Raw genomic sequence first — 14898 nt, 5'->3', positions numbered from 1 at the left:
CAACTCCAAGACATACAATTAGGCCCGTCTACCTGGCTAGTAATGGTAGATGTGTAAGCCCTATACACCAGCATTCAACATGAAAGGATTGATCAACATAAAGGTTGAAGAAAAAAGCATGCATTTAGTTAGCACTTAACTCTCCCTGAGATGTGGTAATTGTAACATCTGTGTCTGGAAGTGTACTTAGGTGATGTCACAATAGACAGCAAATAATCGTTGCAGCTGTTATCTTACAATATTAAGTGGTGTATAACGTTTAAGTAATTTACTAATCACTACTGTAGTTAAAACAATTGCAAGTAGTATGAATGGAGAGAGTGGTGTGTACTCAGTGGACACACCACGCCCTTAGGGGGCGCTTCCTCAGTTCCAATATAATAGGTGATATGGTAGTGCTTGTTATGTCTCAACAAAAAACCAGGCCTAAATCTAGAAATATGATAATAGCAACAATTATAAAACTATAAATAAAACCCTAAAAAATCTAAAATGTGGACATAAGTAAGTAACCACAATGCTGAAAATGATATTAGTAAAAAAACTATATATATATATATATATATATATATATATATATAAATAAGAATATATATATATATATATTACTAGAATATAAACATAGATTGGAAAAAATAATAAAATCAATTAAAAAACCAAATAATGATAATGTGAAAGTCTATGGCCTAGATTTGGAGTTTTGTCGGTAACGACCCGCGTAGCTAACGCCGGCTTTTTTCTGGCCGCACCATAAAAATAACTCTGGTATTGAGAGTCCACATAAAGGCTGCGTTAGGCTCCAAAAAAGGAGCGTAGAGCATTTTTAACGCAGCTTCAACTCTCGATACCAGAGTTGCTTACGCAAGCGGCCAGCCTCAAAAACGTGCTCGTGCACGATTCCCCCATAGAAAACAATGGGGCTGTTTGAGCTGAAAAAAACCTAACACCTGCAAAAGAGCCGCGTTCAGCTCCTAACGCAGCCCCATTGTTTGCTATGCGGAAACACTTCCTACGTCTGCACCTAACACTCTAACATGTACCCCGAGTCTAAACACCCCTAACCTTACACTTATTAACCCCTAATCTGCCGCCCCCGCTATCGCTGACCCCTGCATATTATTATTAACCCCTAATCTGCCGCTCCATAAACCGCCGCTACTTACATTATCCCTATGTACCCCTAATCTGCTGCCCTAACATCGCCGACCCCTATATTATATTTATTAACCCCTAATCTGCCCCCCACAACGTCGCCTCCACCTGCCTACACTTATTAACCCCTAATCTGCCGACCGGACCTGAGCGCTACTATAATAAAGTTATTAACCCCTAATCCGCCTCACTAACCCTATAATAAATAGTATTAACCCCTAATCTGCCCTCCCTAACATCGCCGACACCTAACTTCAAGTATTAACCCCTAATCTGCCGACTGGAGCTCACCGCTATTCTAATAAATGTATTAACCCCTAAAGCTAAGTCTAACCCTAACACTAACACCCCCCTAAGTTAAATATAATTTACATCTAACGAAATTAATTATCTCTTATTAAATAAATTATTCCTATTTAAAGCTAAATACTTACCTGTAAAATAAATCCTAATATAGCTACAATATAAATTATAATTATATTATAGCTATTTTAGGATTAATATTTATTTGACAGGCAACTTTGTAATTATTTTAACCAGGTACAATAGCTATTAAATAGTTAATAACTATTTAATAGCTACCTAGTTAAAATAATTACAAAATTACCTGTAAAATAAATCCTAACCTAAGTTACAATTAAACCTAACACTATACTATCATTAAATTAATTAAATAAAATACCTACAATTACCTACAATTAAACCTAACACTACACTATCAATAAATAAATTAAATACAATTCCTACAAATAACTACAATGAAATAAACTAACTAAAGTACAAAAAATAAAAAAGAACTAAGTTACAAAAAATAAAAAAATATTTACAAACATAAGAAAAATATTACAACAATTTTAAACTAATTACACCTACTCTAAGCCCCCTAATAAAATCACAAAGACCCCCAAAATAAAAAATGCCCTACCCTATTCTAAATTACTAAAGTTCAAAGCTCTTTTACCTTACCAGCCCTGAACAGGGCCCTTTGCGGGGCATGCCCCAAGAAGTTCAGCTCTTTTGCCTGTAAAAAAAAAAACATACAATACCCCCCCCCCCTACATTACAACCCACCACCCACATACCCCTAATCTAACCCAAACCCCCCTTAAATAAACCTAACACTAAGCCCCTGAAGATCTTCCTACCTTATCTTCACCATACCAGGTTCACCGATCCGTCCTGAAGAGCTCCTCCGATGTCCTGATCCAAGCCCAAGCGGGGGGCTGAAGAGGTCCATGATCCGGCTGAAGTCTTCATCCAAGCGGGAGCTGAAGAGGTCCATGATCCGGATGAAGTCTTCATCCAAGCGGGAGCTGAAGAGGTCCATGATCCGGATGAAGTCTTCTATCAACGGCATCTTCAATCTTCTTTCTTCAGGAGCCATCATCTTCCATCCGACGCGGAACATCCTCTTCTCCCGACACCTACTAGCCGAATGACGGTTCCTTTAAGGGACGTCATCCAAGATGGCGTCCCTCGAATTCCGATTGGCTGATAGGATTCTATCAGCCAATCGGAATTAAGGTAGGAATATTCTGATTGGCTGATGGAATCGGCCAATCAGAATCAAGTTCAATCCGATTGGCTGATCCAATCAGCCAATCAGATTGAGCTTGCATTCTATTGGCTGATCGGAACAGCTTTAGGGGTTAATACATTTATTAGAATAGCGGTGAGCTCCGGTCGGCAGATTAGGGGTTAATAAGTGTAGGCAGGTGGAGGCGACATTGAGGGGGGCAGATTAGGGGTTAATAAATATAATATAGGGGTTGGCGGTGTTAGGGGCAGCAGATTAGGGGTACATAAGGATAACGTAGGTGGCGGCGCTTTGTGGTCGGCAGATTAGGGGTTAATTATTGTAGGTAGCTGGCTGCGACGTTGTGGGGGGCAGATTAGGGTTTAATAAATATAATATAGGGGTCGGCTGTGTAAGAGGCAGCAGATTAGGGGTACATAAGTATAACGTATTTGGCGGTCGGCAGATTAGGGGTTAAAAAAAATTAATCGAGTGGCGGCGATGTGGGGGGACCTCGGTTTAGGGGTACATAGGTAGTTTATGGGTGTTAGTGTACTTTAGAGTACAGTAGTTAAGAGCTTTATAAACCGGCGTTAGCCCAGAAAGCTCTTAACTACTGACTTTTTTCCTGCGGCTTGAGTTTTGTCGTTAGATGTCTAACGCTCACTTCAGACACGACTCTAAATACCGGAGTTAGAAAGATCCCATTGAAAAGATAGGATACGCAATTTACGTAAGGGGATCTGCGGTATGGAAAAGTCGCGGCTGAAAAGTGAGCGTTAGACCCTATTTTGAGTGACTCCAAATACCGGAGGTAGCCTAAAACCAGCGTTAGGAGCCTCTAACGCTGGTTTTCACGGCTAACGCCAAACTCCAAATCTAGGCCTATGAGTCCAGGATACAGTGTGCTGAACCACTGAGAAGTGTCAGTCTGCTCTACTAGCACCAGTGGGGTGCTTTATGTTTGTGAGTATTCACATTCTCATATTGCTGCTCATTTTACCTGTACCGGTGATATTAGGCCATGGTGGCGCCTCTGTTTTTTATTCTTTTTTAACAATTGCAAGTAACCTGTGCTGTCTGCATAACGGCAGCTAATTAGCAGCCTGAACATAATCCAGTGAAAACGAATGTTGTCCAATTGACTTTAGCTATTATTTTTGGAACTAACCTCGAATGATCTGTGCAATCTGTAAAAAGACTGCAACAGTGAAGTACAAATAAACTAGTGTGTGTATGAATTGTGTCGACGAGATTGTAGCAAGCACCGTTACAATCCCCAATACTTTTGATACAAGACTGAAACTTAGTCTGTTACCATAGAATCTCTAATTTCAACCCACTTGAAAAGAGCACCAGAGTTGATAACTTAGCTACTCGTAAAACCATACCACCTTAATAAATCTATAACCCAATTGTGTTTTGGGACACTTGCAATATAAAAACTATCTTGCTTGTTAATACATCAGATAGAATTACTGAAACTATCTGAAACCAAGTGACTAACCTCAAGCAGTTAGTTGATATTATTTTATTGCGAAGTGAAGTTGAATACTTCCATACATGATTTTCTATTCATTAGTATACTGTTTGTTCTGATATTAAGCAAATTTCTTTTTCGGATATCAAGTAAACTTATAAATTATGTAATCACATAATAAAAATTATGTTGTATACCCACACATAGATACTCAAATCTCACAGCGCTATGCTGACTGTAGATTGATATTTGAAAATCTCCATTTATTAAAATTAGTCAATCCACTCTTGACTAAGTTTACTATATCAGTTTATGGTACTTTTATTCTCCATTTACATTCAACTGATACATGAACCAATTACACTATAAGACCACAGTGATATGAAAATATATTGCAAATGAGCCACTGATAAGCGACCTCGCAACATTTTTCATTTAATTTTATTCTCTAATTATCTCCTCTGATACCTGGTAAATATAAAAGGGTCCGATTAATATAAATTTCAATTACCAAGTACATCTAACACTAAGATTATAAAATCTTAATCTTTAGTGATTATGTGAACACCCAAGCCAAGAGCAACACATTCTTTAGACTATTGTATGGAACAGCCCCCTACAATATCATTACTCTGGCAATATACCAGACATCTTATTCTTATTTTTATTCACCAATCTTCTGTGTACCTTAAACATGAAATACGAAACTTTCCCCAAATGAGCCACTGACAAGTGACTTTGAGAAAATTGAACATATCAGAAGTTATGATTAGACCATGTGGAAAATTTTGACATATATTAATAGAGTGAGATATCATAACTTTTTCTCCAGGTGACCGTAATCAATGGACAGATATTAATAGAACTATAATGATATGGATATGAGAATACATTAAAATATACCACAATGGGTTAAAAGCAAAAAATCTATGCAGGAAATATATTTTATGTGTAATAACGCTTCATTATGCCACACATTGCTAATTTCTAGCATCTTTACATTCAGCACTTATTTGAGCACGCGATTAATGACTGAATTTCCATGATACTAAAATCACGCTTTAGTAGCAACACTACACCTATGTACATTATAACCTCACTTTTTCTTTTTGTAGATAAAATCACACACAACATTTGTCTTCTCTTTATGAGAGCATTTTTTATTTCAAAATCTTCTTGTCACTATTATATAAAATACTCTATTGCTATTATTTCTATAATAACACTTATTAAGTTTATTACTAACACTAGTTTCCTTGCATAAAATGCTACTCCCCATTTTTTAGTGTTACTACTCCCGATATCCTCAATATCTACATATTATAACTTAATTATAGATGCTATCTTCCTATTAGATTTGAATCATTCTAATTAAATACATTGATTATTAAATAGCCGATATCTGTCTCCTTAGAAATAAGATTCATGCCAAACATATTTAGATTAATAAGTATCTATTTGTAGCCATTGCAACTTCCTAACCTGTGAATCACCAATAGAAGATCATTGAGCATGTTCAGATAACAACACCATTACGATTGAGTCAATGTCTCACACAATTTAATAGGTCATGACGTCAGAAGAGGTGGAGCAAATGCGCATATAAAAATTCACACAATCGGCGTCCCTGCACCCTTTGAAAAAGCCAGGTTATGGCGAAACATGTCAGAGGATTTGGGGAAACTGTATTTTTAATTAGCAAATGATAGTCTGACAACATTGAGGTATAGGCCGGTATTTTAAGGGCACGCTGCGGATGTATGCGCGTGTACCCTTTACTACTTATTATATAGCTTACAGCTTATACCGGAATTATATTTTACCAATTATAAAGTCAGGGTGCTCTGAACAGAGTGTATAATGTTACCAGGTATAGGCCGGTATTTTGAGACTTAAGGGCCACTAAACCCAAAATGTTTCTATCATTATTCGGATAGAGAACACAAATTTAAACAACATTACAATTTACTTCTATTATTTATTTTGCTTCATTTTTTAGATATCCTTAGTTGTAGAAAAAGCAATGCACATGGGTGAGCCAATCACACGACGCTTCTATGTGCAGCAACCAATCAGCAGCTACTGAGCATATCTAGATATGCTTTTCAGCAAAGAATATCAAGAGAATAAAACAAATTAGATAATAGAAGTAAATTAGAAAGATGTTTAAAATTACATTCTCTTTCTAAATCATGAAAGAAAAAATGTGGGTTTCATGTCCCTTTAGTGACTGCAGGACGCGCTGCAGATGTATGCACGTGTACCTTTACTACTATTTACTATTGTACCTATTATAAAGTCAGGGTGCTCTGTACAGAGTGTATAACGTTACTAGGTATAGGCCGGTATTTTGAGACCCAGTGACTGGTCACTGCAGGACACGCTGCAGATATATGCCATGTACCTTTACCACTTATCATATAGCCTGCAATCTTTACTTGAATGATATTGTATCTATTATAGAGACATGGTGCTCTGAACGGACACAATATATCTGACTACAATTATCCCGATTACCTATAATACGCTATCCATATTTATTACTGGTAAGAAGATAGTATTACCCTTATTAGTATCTATTTTGACTTACATCTTTAAAGCACAATAGTATTTATAGCATTTTGCCTCTGTATAGGTAACGACTCTAGATCAGTATTTGTACATAGAGAGAAATAGACTATGGATTAACATCTACATCCTAGGTCAAACTCCTTTATATATTGAAGCACTTTCCCTGACTTATATTTGTGTCACTTAACAACATATATTTGTTTTCAGACTTAAATCATTTGTGTTTTTAAGTGTTTGTGTATGTTTGATTTTAAGCACCCTAATAAAGGTTAAATTGTATTTTTTCACTTTTTGCTCTGCTACCACATATCCTTGCTCTAGATATTTAAGTTGTTAAGGAATGTGAGTGCTACTTATATGTACTCTTTTATCAGTTTTACACTGATGAAATGTGACTTTTTGTTTTGTACATAGCACCCCTACCTAGTAACCCTTACTCTGCAATATATAATATGAGTATTGTTCTCTTAGCAGATGTATAGGCTATATTTAAGGGTATTCCTGAACTGATACCTTAGCAGTGCCTTTAGTACCCCCTCTCTCTTTCTTAATGAATTATTCATGTGCGCTAACACAACACCGAGTTAGATCAAAAGTACGCAACCTGAAGCACATTACGCATATTTTACATTCTAATGTTCTTCACATAGAAAAAAATGCTTTTTATTTTTAAATATATATTTCTGATAGTGTTAATGTAAAATAAATATCTATACCTATATATCTATATGAATAGATATATAGGCATATAAATATATGTATAGAAATATTTATTTAAAATAAAAATATTTTCCTGTATGTGAGGAACATTTGAATGTGAAATATTACAGTAAATACACAGTAAAACACATTATTAAATATTTTTTATTGAATTATTATTATATTTAGACATATATATATATATATATATATATATATATATATATATATATATATATATATATATATATTATAGCCCTTTGCAGTCAAATACCCATTATAAAAAAATGTATTAATATTTCTATGACCATATTTTATTAGATAGTATTTTTTATGAGTGTAACTGTTTATTTTAATGTATTTATGTCGTGTTTGGTGCAACTTTTATTTTAGCCCTAACCCTTTATGCAAGGTTTTTAGTCTCACTAACCCAATGTACATTACATTCATTTGCACTCGAGGGAACACGTTTACTTTCAACTTGTAATATGCACGCCACTTGTAATCTAGCCCGGAGTGTTAAAACTAACGGCTAGATTTGGAGTTTTGTCGGTAACGACCCGAAAATCTAACGCCGGCTTTTTTCTGGCCGCACCATAAAAATAACTCTGGTATTGAGAGTCCACATAAAGGCTGTGTTAGGCTCCAAAAAAGGAGCGTAGAGCATTTTTAACGCAGCTTCAACTCTCGATACCAGAGTTGCTTACGCAAGCGGCCAGCCTCAAAAACGTGCTTGTGCACGATTCTCCCATAGAAAACAATGGGGCTGTTTGAGCTGAAAAAAAAACTAACACCTGCAAAAAAGCCGCGTTCAGCTCTTAACGCAGCCCCATTGTTTGCTATGCGGAAACACCTCCTAAGTCTGCACCTAACACCCTAACATGTACACCGAGTCTAAACACCCCTAACCTTACACTTATTAACCCCTAATCTGCCGCCCCCGCTATCGCTGACACCTGCATTTTATTTTTAACCCCTAATCTGCCGCTCCGTAAACCGCCGCTACTTACATTATCCTTATGTACCCCTAATCTGCTGCCCCTAACACCGCCGACCCCTATATTATATTTATTAACCCCTAATCTGCCCCCCTCAATGTCGCCCCCACCTGCCTACACTTATTAACCCCTAATCTGCCGAGCGGACCGCACCGCTACTATAATAAAGTTATTAACCCCTAATCCGCCTCACTAACCCTATAATAAATAGTATTAACCCCTAATCTGCCCTCCCTAACATCGCCGACACCTAACTTCAATTATTAACCCCTAATCTGACGACCGGAGCTCACCGCTATTCTAATAAATGTATTAACCCCTAAAGCTAAGTCTAACCCTAACACTAACACCCCCCTTAGTTAAATATAATTTAAATCTAACGAAATAAATTAACTCTTATTAAATAAATTATTCCTATTTAAAGCTAAATACTTACCTGTAAAATAAATCCTAATATAGCTACAATATAAATTATAATTATATTATAGCTATTTTAGGATTAATATTTATTTTACAGGTAACTTTGTATTTATTTTAACCAGGTACAATAGCTATTAAATAGTTAAGAACTATTTAATAGCTAAAATAGTTAAAATAATTACAAAATTACCTGTAAAATAAATCCTAACCTAAGTTACAATTAAACCTAACACTACACTATCAATAAATTAATCAAATAAACTACCTACAATTACCTACAATTAACCTAACACTACACTATCAATAAATTAATTAAATACAATTCCTACAAATAAATACAATAAATAAACTAGCTAAAGTACAAAAAATAAAAAAGAACTAAGTTACAAAAAATAAAAAAATATTTACAAACATAAGAAAAATATTACAACAATTTTAAACTAATTACACCTACTCTAAGCACACTAATAAAATAACAAAGCCCCCCAAAATAAAAAAATGCCCTACCCTATTCTAAATTACTAAAGTTCAAAACTCTTTTACCTTACCAGCCCTGAACAGGGCCCTTTGCGGGGCATGCCCCAAGAAGTTCAGCTCTTTTGCCTGTAAAAAAAACATACAATACCCCCCCAACATTACAACCCACCACCCACATACCCCTAATCTAACCCAAACCCCCCTTAAATAAATCTAACACTAAGCCCCTGAAGATCTTCCTACCTTATCTTCACCCTGCCAGGTTCACCGATCCGTCCTGAAGAGCTCCTCCGATGTCCTGATCCAAGCCCAAGCGGGGGGCTGAAGAGGTCCATGATCCGGCTGAAGTCTTCATCCAAGCGGGAGCTGAAGAGGTCCATGATCCGGATGAAGTCTTCTATCAACGGCATCTTCAATCTTCTTTCTTCCGGATCCATCTTGCAGACCTCCGACGCGGAACATCCTCTTCTCCCGACGCCTACTAGCCGAATGACGGTTCCTTTAAGGGACGTCATCCAAGATGGCGTCCCTCGAATTCCGATTGGCTGATAGGATTCTATCAGCCAATCGGAATTAAGGTAGGAATATTCTGATTGGCTGATGGAATCAGCCAATCAGAATCAAGTTCAATCCGATTGGCTGATCCAATCAGCCAATCAGATTGAGCTCGCATTCTATTGGCTGTTCTGATCAGCCAATAGAATGCAAGCTCAATCTGATTGGCTGATTGGATCAGCCAATCGGATTGAACTTGATTCTGATTGGCTGATTCCATCAGCCAATCAGAATATTCCTACCTTAATTCCGATTGGCTGATAGAATCCTATCAGCCAATCGGAATTCGAGGGACGCCATCTTGGATGACGTCCCTTAAAGGAACCGTCATTCGGCTAGTAGGCGTCGGGAGAAGAGGATGTTCCGCGTCGGAGGTCTGCAAGATGGATCCGGAAGAAAGAAGATTGAAGATGCCGTTGATAGAAGACTTCATCCGGATCATGGACCTCTTCAGCTCCTGCTTGGATGAAGACTTCATCCGGATCATGGACCTCTTAAGCTCCCGCTTGGATGAAGACTTCAGCCGGATCATGGACCTCTTCAGCCCCCCGCTTGGGCTTGGATCAGGACATCGGAAGAGCTCTTTTGGACAGATCGTTGAACCCTGTGAGGTGAAGACAAGGTAGGAAGATCTTCAGGGGCTTAGTGTTAGATTTATTTAAGGGGGGTTTGGGTTAGATTAGGGGTATGTGGGTGGTGGGTTATAATGTTGGGGGGCTTGGGTATTGTATGTTTTTTTTTACAGGCAAAAGAGCTGAACTTCTTGGGGCATGCCCCGCAAAGGGCCCTGTTCAGGGCTGGTAAGGTAAAAGAGCTTTGAACTTTAGTTATTTAGAATAGGGTAGGGCATTTTTTTATTTTGGGGGGCTTTGTTATTTTATTAGGGGGCTTAGAGTAGGTGTAATTAGTTTAAAATTGTTGTAATATTTTTTCTTATGTTTGTAAATATTTTTTTATTTTTTGTAACTTAGTTCTTTTTTATTTTTTGTACTTTAGCTAGTTTATTTAATTGTTGTTATTTGTAGGAATTGTATTTAATTAATTTATTGATAGTGTAGTGTTAGGTTAATTGTAGGTAGTTTATTAATTAATTTATTGATAGTGTAGTGTTAGGTTTAATTGTAACTTAGGTTAGGATTTCTTTTACAGGTAAATTTGTAATTATTTTAACTATTTTAGCTATTAAATAGTTCTTAACTATTTAATAGCTATTGTACCTGGTTAAAATAAATACAAAGTTACCTGTAAAATAAATATTAATCCTAAAATAGCTATAATATAATTATAATTTATATTGTAGCTATATTAGGATTTATTTTACAGGTAAGTATTTATCTTTAAATAGGAATAATTTATTTAATAAGAGTTAATTAATTTCGTTAGATTAAAATATTTAATTTAGGGGGGTGTTAGTGTTAGGGTTAGACTTAGCTTTAGGGGTTAATACATTTATTAGAATAGCGGTGAGGTCCGGTCGGCAGATTAGGGGTTAATAAGTGTAGGCAGGTGGAGGCGACATTGTGGGGGGCAGATTAGGGGTTAATAAATATAATATAGGGGTCGGCGGTGTTAGGGGCAGCAGATTAGGGGTACATAAGGATAACGTAGGTGGCGGCGCTTTGCGGTCGGCAGATTAGGGGTTAATTATTGTAGGTAGCTGGCTGCGACGTTGTGGGGGGCAGATTAGGGGTTAATAAATATAATATAGGGGTCGGCGGTGTTAGGGGCAGCAGATTAGGGGTACATAAGGATAACGTAGGTGGCGGCGCTTTGCGGTCAGCAGATTAGGGGTTAATTATTGTAGGTAGCTGGCTGCGACATTGTGGGGGGCAGATTAGGGGTTAATAAATATAATATAGGGGTCGGCGGTGTTAGGGGCAGCAGATTAGGGGTACATAAGGATAACGTAGGTGGCGGCGCTTTACGGTCGGCAGATTAGGGGTTAATAAGTGTAGGTAGGTGGAGGCGACGTTGTGGGGGGCAGGTTAGGGGTTAATAAATATAATACAGGGGTCGGCGGTGTTAGGGGCAGCAGATTAGGGGTACATAAGAATAACGTAGGTGGCGGTCGGCAGATTAAGGGTTAAAAAATGTATTCGAGTGACGGCGATGTGGGGGGACCTCGGTTTAGGGGTACATAGGTAGTTTATGGGTGTTAGTGTACTTTAGAGCACAGTAGTTAAGAGCTTTATAAACCGGCGTTAGCCCAGAAAGCTCTTAACTACTGACTTTTTTCCTGCGGCTGGAGTTTTGTCGTTAGATGTCTAACGCTCACTTCAAACACGACTCTAAATACCGGAGTTAGAAAGATCCCATTGAAAAGATATGATACGCAATTTACATAAGGGGATCTGCGGTATGGAAAAGTCGCCGCTGAAAAGTGAGCGTTAGACCCTATTTTGAGTGACTCCAAATACCGGCGGTAGCCTAAAACCAGCGTTAGGAGCCTCTAACGCTGGTTTTCACGGCTAACGCCAAACTCCATATCTAGGCCTAAATCTCCCTGTAATTATACTGGCACTGGTGGTTTTTCAAGATTAAGGTTAATGAACATAATATTCACTACACTAGATATTCTGTATGTTAAAGGGATACTCTATTTAAAATTAAACTTTCATGATTCAGACAGAACATGCAATTTTAAGCAACTTTCTAATTTACTCCTATTATCAATTTTTCTTCGTTTTCTTGGTATCTTTATTTGAATGTAAGCTTAGAAGCCGGCCCATTTTTGGTTCAATATTTGGGTAGCGCTTGCTGATTGGTGGCTACATTTAGACACCAATCAGAAAGTGCTACCCAGGTTCTGAACCAAAAATGGGCCGGTTTCCTATGCATAAAGGGACAGTACACTGTAAAATTGTTTTTCTCTTTTTTTGTTGCCAATTTTTTACCAGTTGCAGAGTACAAAAAGTATGAGCATTTGCATTTTAAGGTTTATTTGTGTATATGAATTAGCTGATTTTGTGTTTCAAAGCCACAACCTAATAACATGGGTTGAGCTTGTAGGTATAATTAGATCTCATTACTTTATCACATTGTGTACATATATATGCTTCTTTATCTTATATCTGTCCATAAACCAATCGCCGATACTTGGAGAGAACAATGAAAAAATAACATTTTATTACCTTATCTCTTCTATAACCCACTGGGAGTGTAATTTTTTTCTGCTGGCTGTGTTTACACAGCTTATCTGTAGATTGGACCTAAGGCCAGAAACTTTCAGAATAGGTGGGGATACCACAGGCTACTTTAACTATTTCAAACGACAATATAAGGGTAAAGGAAATACTTGTAAACAATTTAATACACTCCAGCAGGTAAAGTGGATCATTGAGAACAAATTTAAGGGGAGAATTGTTTTCAGTTAATTCTTGCTTTTTCAAATAAATATAGTAAGATACCAAGAGAACGAAGAAAAATTGATAATAGGAGTAAATTAAAAAGTTGCTTAAAATTGCATGCTCTATCTGAGTCATGAAAGTTTAATTTTGACTAGACTATTCCTTTAAAGGCTGGTGAATTGTAAGCATGCATGGGGGTAAGGTCCTAGTGCAAGCTCCCATTATTTACTCCCATCCCAGAAATGGAGTGGCTGTGAACATAGTGTCTCAGAAACCAAAGGAACTAGTATTAAGAGAAAGATACAATAAAGTAAATGAAAAAGTAGATTGGCCCAGGAAGATAAGTAGGGAGATGTGTTCCATAGGTGTGGGTGGTTTGTAATTAGTGTTCTTTTAGAAGACTGTCCGGAAAGGAAACCAAATTACAGAGGCACAAAGTAAAGAAAGTAAATGGGTTAGTCAGACTAGCAATTGTTGCATTAATTTAATGGCTATCATAGAGATCAAAGATTCTAGCTGGATCAAGAGAGGACTTCTTTAGCAAGGGTGTGATGAGTGTGTGTTAAAAAACAACAACACATTCCCACACCAGATATAGGAAATAAATTATAACGTAGGATAATCATGTGTATAGTAGCAACATTGTAACAAGTAATGGAGTACAACCAGCAGTTCTCTGGAGTGCCACCTCTAAATGCACATGTAGCACCCCGTTGAGCTGAAATAGGCTCTATATATTATGTGTGCGGTGTCTTCAGATATTATGTTCTATAACTGCCACTGACAACCAGGGTGGCATGATGTAAACTAGGACAATCAATTCACTAAAAGAAATAAGTCTTGAGGTTCAGTTGTACCTTCTATGGATTATTTAGAATTTTGAACAGTATGTATAATCATTTTTAATAGTTGTTATAATTTTGTTTCATATTTAATAGTTCAATAACGCGCATTGAAGTTAGCAATTCTTCATGTGCTCTAACCCGACACTTTGCTAGACTTAAATCGCGAACCATAATGCGCATGACGCAAATGTTCCATTCCTATGTTCTTCACATAGAAAATAATGTAATTTTTAATATTAAATATATATTGCTATATACTGTATATATATCTGATACTGTTAATGTAAAGTAGATATCTCTACCTATATAGCTAAAGGAATAGATATATGTGTATAGGTATATTTATTGTTATATATAGAAATATGTATTTACAATAAAAAGTACATTGTTCTGTAAAAGTGAAGAATATTGGAATGTAAAAAATGTATAATTGCTGTTGGTTTAGTGTGATAGGTGTAAGATTTTTTTCTTCTTCTCTCTCCATTGGCTTCTATGGGGAGAATAATTTAACTCGGTCGCAATATATGGTTAGTGCACGTCGGGTTTCTCTTACACACAAATTTTTTACTTTCAAATCCTAAAAAGCGTGCTACCTGATGCATGCAAAAAGCTTCCGTCTAGTGAAGTTTACGCTCAAGCGGGAGAATTAAATAGCGCTCCACTCTTAATCTAGCCCTAAACTGGCAATTACGCTCCCTATACAAGTATAGGTAAGCACCTTGCACAAACTTTATCTTCTGCATGTCAGTGCTGGTGATTTTGTGTGTGACATCACAAGGACTCGTGACTGGTAAATGCAAAAATTGAGATGATTTTACTAATTTGAGTTTCTAAATGT

This window comes from Bombina bombina, chromosome 2 (assembly GCF_027579735.1).
Source record: "Bombina bombina isolate aBomBom1 chromosome 2, aBomBom1.pri, whole genome shotgun sequence".
NCBI classification, from domain to species: Eukaryota; Metazoa; Chordata; class Amphibia; order Anura; family Bombinatoridae; genus Bombina; species Bombina bombina.
This window is presented reverse-complemented; position numbering follows the sequence as displayed.